Source organism: Otolemur garnettii, unplaced genomic scaffold (genome assembly GCF_000181295.1).
Source record: "Otolemur garnettii isolate 467f Iridium unplaced genomic scaffold, OtoGar3 scaffold00041, whole genome shotgun sequence".
Taxonomy (NCBI): domain Eukaryota; kingdom Metazoa; phylum Chordata; class Mammalia; order Primates; family Galagidae; genus Otolemur; species Otolemur garnettii.
In genome coordinates this window covers 13,343-19,395 of record NW_003852436.1, presented here as the reverse complement: position 1 = coordinate 19,395, position 6,053 = coordinate 13,343, and the positions used below count along the sequence as shown (strand labels likewise).

The 6,053-nt window shown below is 36.6% G+C and overlaps 1 long non-coding RNA gene across 1 annotated transcript in view; it reads left to right on the top strand.

Annotated features, from left to right (window-relative positions):
- Positions 1–6,053, top strand: part of LOC105887020 — a 73,478-nt gene that overhangs the window by 54,118 nt on the left and 13,307 nt on the right. The window contains exon 3 of the long non-coding RNA XR_001161309.2: positions 1,662–1,900. This is a non-coding gene — a long non-coding RNA (uncharacterized LOC105887020). The remainder of the gene's footprint in view (positions 1–1,661; positions 1,901–6,053) is intronic.

Genomic DNA, 6,053 nt, shown 5'->3' with positions numbered 1-6,053 from the left:
GACCACAGGCGCCTGCCACAACGCCCGGCTATTTTTTGGCTGCAGCCATCATTGTTGTTTGGCGGGCCCGGGCTGGGGATTCGAACCCGCCACCTTAGGTGTATGTGGCTGGCGCATTAGCCACTTGAGCCACAGGCGCCAAGCCACTGGGCTAGTTTTTAAAGACAAGGTCTCACTTTTTCTCAGGCTGGTCTTGAACTCCTGAGCTCAAGTAGTTCACCTCCCTCAGTCTCCCAGAGTGCTAGGGTTATAGGCATGAGCCACGGTGACTAGCCTTAAAAAGTAACTTATAAGGAATTATTTAATATATCAATCCAGATGCACATATTGACATTCAAGAAGAAAAAAGCTTAAAAGTTTTGGTTAAGAGATTACTTGAAACCATTTGCTACATTGTATTTTGAACTAATACAAAAACAATTATTGAGAAAAGAATGATAAAGTAATATCCAAAACATTCCAAGTGGTTTTACCACTTTATTTTTAAACTACTTTCTGTGAAAGTATAAGCAACTCAGATTAATCTTGCTGTTCTTGTAATGTATTCAAAGTATGAATACAAAATGAGATTGCTGCCATAGGCAAAGAATACTTCCGATTATGTTATTCAGATAAACCAAGTGAGCCAAAGAAGAAGAATGAAATATTTATATATCAATGAAAACTTTTAATTTGTTGATAGTTTTAGAAATTGTCTTAGTCCAGCACACTTGTGTTTTGAAACAGGGTCTCACTTTGTTGCCTAGTCACTAGATCGTGACTAGATCGTGCAGTAGCATGATCATAGCCTGCTGCAGCCTTAAACTTCAGGACTCAAGTGATCCTCGTGCCTCAGTGTGTGGAGTAGCTGAGAAGACTACAGGAGTGTGTTACCACACCTAGCTCATTTTAAAGAACTTTTTGTAGAGATAACATCTTGGTGTTGCCCAGGATAGTCTTGAACTCCTCGCCTCAACTGTTCTTTCTGCTTTGGCCTCCCAAAGTGCTAGGATTACAGGTGTGAGCCACCATGGCTGGCTAGTGCAGCACATTTATGTTCAATGCATAAAATATTTTTAACATTTCTACTAATGTATTTCAGGGGAAAAAACCCTGTATCTTCATAAAGGGAGAAAGTTATAACTTTATCTCTTAGAATATAAATATCATAATACCACCTATGTACATTATGTTCATGAACTTGAATATTAACTCTTAGTAAGCAGAATACACATTACTGGCTCGGCACCTGTGGCTCAAGCGGCTAAGGCGCCAGCCACATACACCTAAGGTGGCGGGTTCGAATCCCCAGCCCGGGCCCGCCAAACAACAATGATGGCTGCAACCAAAAAATGGCCGGGCATTGTGGTGTGCACCTGTAGTCCCAGCTACTTGGGAGGCTGAGGCAGGAGACTCGCTTGAGCCCAGGAGTTGGAGGTTGCTGTGAGCTTTGATGCCATGGCACTCTATCCAGGGGGATAGCTTGAGGCTCCGTCTCAAAAAAATAAAAAAAAATAAAAAAAAAGAATACACATTACTGCCCTCTTTTGACGCAAGGATATAGAAGCCTGTCTTCTTTTTCTTAATTAAAACATTGTTAAAAATTAGATTGCAAGATACATTATGTTTCATATTCTTCCTATATATATATTTTTTATAACTTTTTAAATTCTTCTTTTTAGGCTCTCTGGTTAATCATCTTTAGAAGACTGGATTTCTGGATATCTACTCCACTCCATCTCTATTGACTTTTAAAACATGATAATGCAAACCTATAACACTGGCAATCATCCATGAACTTTTAATTACATTGATTAATAGCGTTTGAAGCTTCCTCAGGGAATAAACAATGACATCAGCAGTGGTTGACAGTGGAGGTTCTATTTTGGAGCTTTCCAGCAATGGAGTAGAAAATCAAGAGGTTAGGCATCCAATGTATTACATGTCTGTTTTGTTCATAGAAACCAATGCATGAACTAATTTTGAAATGAATGGGAAACAAGTATTGGAGAATAGAAATTTATATTATATAGAATATAATTTAGATAGAAGAAGGTTGAGGAAAGTACTGCAGGGCTCACCTGAATTAATGGAACATACATGGCATCAGAATGAACTTGGAAAAAAGAATACTATAGAAAATGGGAAGAAAGAGTACTATATGTAGTATTAGTTGAGAGATAAATTTAAATCTCTGATAAAATCCATAGTCTAATGTTATCGAGTGTGTAGAGAGTATATAGTACCGTACCTAAATACGTAAATTAGATTCATCTTCAGTTAGAATTTTGTATCTGCTTTACTTGTCATCCTTATTTTTTGGTTATTCTACTACTTCTAAATCAGTATGGACATCCAGTGTATCTTAATATCACATATACACTTAACAAATATTGATAATTAGTCAGGAAATAAATTGAGGTTTGAAATTTTACACATGTAGAATTTTGAATTATTAGCTTATTTAGTTTTCTTGTTGTTGATAACAGTGAAGAATGAGAAAGGAATAGAAAATAACTGTACCAGAAATATATGGATTTCCAGATCCTGGCCTCTGTTACTGCCATTTACTAAAGCTGATTTTGGAAGAGATCTAAATAATTATATATTAGTGCTCATGTAATAATGGACAAATATTTGATTAGACATGAGGTGGAGAAATGGGGAATTTTATGAATTTAAAAAATCTGTTTTCTCTGAAAGATGCTGCTATTACTAGCGCTTGGTACCAGCATAATGGGATGGTGGCTTTAGAAACAAGTTAGGACGTCAGTCTGTGTGTTCTGGAGTCTGAATTCTTCTTCTTCTTTTTAAAAAAAATTATTTGGGATTCATTGAGGCCACAAAGAATTAAGTCACACTGATTGCATTTGTTAGATAAAGTCGCTCTTAAAATTGTGTCCCGCCCCCAAGATGGAGTTTGAATTCTTTTTCTTGCTTGCTTGGTGTCTGCTTAGTTTTCTAAGATCCCCATCAGCTGTGGGCAAATTTTGTGGGAAGAGGACCCAGTGAAGGTACTTCTTTTCTTTTTTATGGTAGACCAGATAACTCCTAAATGTTTCTTTTGTATTTAAATCCCAAACTGATTCTAAGTCCATTAAAAGAACCATAGCTACAAAACCTACTTTATTCCCATAATCAATATCTATTCCTTCCTTCAAGATTCATTTTCTATGTGAGCATATTCAGGTTTATTTATCAGAGAGATTAGGGACTTGGGGAACTGTCATTCCCCTCCCGTATCACCCAGCCCAAACACTAAGTGCTTTCTCTCTGTCTTGTAGTTTTGCTCTGTTGGCATTTAACCTCCTGGTGGAAGCCACCAGGAGCAATAGGCAGAATATTGTGCTAATTAAAATGTATCGTTATTGTTAATATGGGGAAAAAGAGGACAGTACTTTGTTTCTGAAGACTCCTTATATTTTTCTTCCCTTATATGAAACCCCAAGTGTTCATGGCCAGGAGAACTTATCATGGAAGAAAGAATCTGATAAATGAAATTACTTTACCAACTTGTTACTGACTAGTGATTTATGTGGTAGTCTTACAAGAGTGGTCACATTTTATGGAGGAAGTCAGAAGAAGGTTAACCCTCAATGGGCATTTTAGGCAGTGTGGCACCCAAGTAGGAGAAACTATTCTTGGGGAACTTGTAATGCAAATTATACTGTGGAGGCACCCCAATACTTTTGTTTATTTTTTCCTTTGACAAATATTAATTAGCCACTTACTATCTATCAAGTACTCTTCTAGGCAGTGGGAATAAAGTTTGAGGAGTACGAAAAATAATTCAGGGCTAGAGATGGATGGATAAGGTACTGGGGGTATTTTAATTAGGCAGTTAGAGAAAGTTTCTCTGAAGAGGCGACATTTTAGTTTAGAGCTAAATGAAGTGCGGGATGGGATCATATAAATATCTGGCAGAAGAGAATTCCATGAAGGAGATCTAGGAAGAGAGAAAAGCCACTAATGTGAAAAATGCATTCTGATTTTACGAAGGGTGATTTGAGAATGATGGCTTTTCAAACAGATTTTTATCTTCTGAGCAACTTTTCAGGAATATGTTTTCTATATACAGTTAAGATCTGTACTCTAAAATGTAGGGTAGGGTGGAAAACTCACTTGTCAGGATTTTATGTCAAGATTTTATAATTATGGTCCCAGAATCTGAAGAAAAAGGAAATGTTTAAAAAGTGGTAGGCATCTAGAATATTATTGTCAAGATTTTCAGCCTTTTAAAATAACTTTTTTCCTGATTATAAAAGTAATAGCATTTTATAAAATTAGGATTATTCTGACAGTGATTTTACAAAAATGTAAACAATGATCTAATAATAAATATAGATGTAAAAATTATTTTAAAAAATACTAATAAGTATATAAAAGGCACTTATATATTAAAATATTCAACTATCAAATATGATTTAGATAAATAGAGATAATTTAATATTAGAAAAGTATTAATATAATTTATTATGTTAGTTAGGGATAAGGTTATGATTTTACTTTTCTGAGACAGAGTCTCACTCTGTTGCCCTGGGAAGTGGGTAGAGTGCTGTGGCATTATAACTCAGAGCAACCTCAAACTCTTGGGCTCAAGTGATCCTCTTGCCTCAGCCTCCCAATAGCTGGGACTACAGGCTCCTGCCACATGCTCATCTAGTTTATTTTTTTATTTTTAGTAGACACAAGGTCTCACTCATACTCAGGCTGGTCTCAAACTCCTGAGCTCAGGCCATCTACCCACCTAAGCCTCTCAAAATGCTAGGATTACAGCATGAGGCACAGTGCCTGGCTAGAGGTAACATTTTTGGTGAAATGAGGCTTGGCTCGGACAATCCACCCGCCTCAGCCTCCCAGCCCCATGTAGCCATTTTTTTAAAATACTGGAAGTACGGGCTTGGTACCCATACAGGCTTGGTGCCCGTAGCAAAGACCTGGGCCAGCTAAACAACAATGACACATGCAACAAAAAAATGGCCAGGCGTTGTGGTGGGAGCCTGTAGTCCCAGCTACTTAGGAGGCTGAGGCAAGAGAATCGCTTGAGTCCAGGAGTTTGAGGTTGGTGTGAGCTGTGACGCCAGAGCACTGTACCGAGGGTGACATGACAAGACTCGGTCTCACACACAAAAAAAACTGGAAGTACAAGAGGAAAAGACTTTCAAACTTGTGCTGTGAGCCAAGAAGAAAATTTCTTTTGGATCTATGTACTCAGATAAGCAGGCAGATTGATTAAAATATTGACATCAAACCGTCTGGAGCAGTTGTGTGTGTTTATAGGTGCTTGCAGATGCACACATACCTGTGTGTTGGGAAAACGGTATTTTTTCCTTCATCTTAGTTTAGTCTACTGCGCAAAAAAACCTCACTTTGAGTTGAAGAAATGCCATTGGTCATATTATAAATAAACCCCGTTTGGTCATGTTATACCTTTTATATGCTGCTGGATTTGATTGCTTGTTTCCATGCTCACAAAGGATGCTGGTTTGTAGTTTCCTTTTCCTATAATATCTTTGTCTGGGCTTGGTATTAGGGTAATGTTGACTTTATAAAATGAGTTATAAAGTACTTTCTTCTCTATTTTTTTGAGTTTGTATAAAATTCGTATTACTTTTTTCCATAAATGCTTGGTAGATAATTAAAGCAATTTAGTACTGGAGTTTTCTTTGTGAGAAAGATTTTAACTAAAAATTTAATTCATTTAAGATCCAGTAAGATGGGACATTCAGGCCTCTTTTGGAATGACTTTCAAGGAATTTATGTTCTTTCAAGTTTATTGGCAAAAATAATTCCTAATACTATCAATAGTAAATACTTCTTTTTATTCCTGGTATTAGTAATATTTGCCTTTTCTGTTTCTTCTTCTTGTCCAACCTAGTTTGAGATTTATCAGTTTTATATTTTTTAAAGGACTTGCACCAGGTTTGAGTTCTTCATTAGTTTTCTTTTTTACTTTGGTGATTTTAACAACTTCTTATTTCCTTCCCTCGACATACATTGAGTCTAATTTGATTTTCATATTCTAGCTTGTTGAGGTGAAAGCTTAAGTAATTGATTTTAGACTTCTCCCTTTT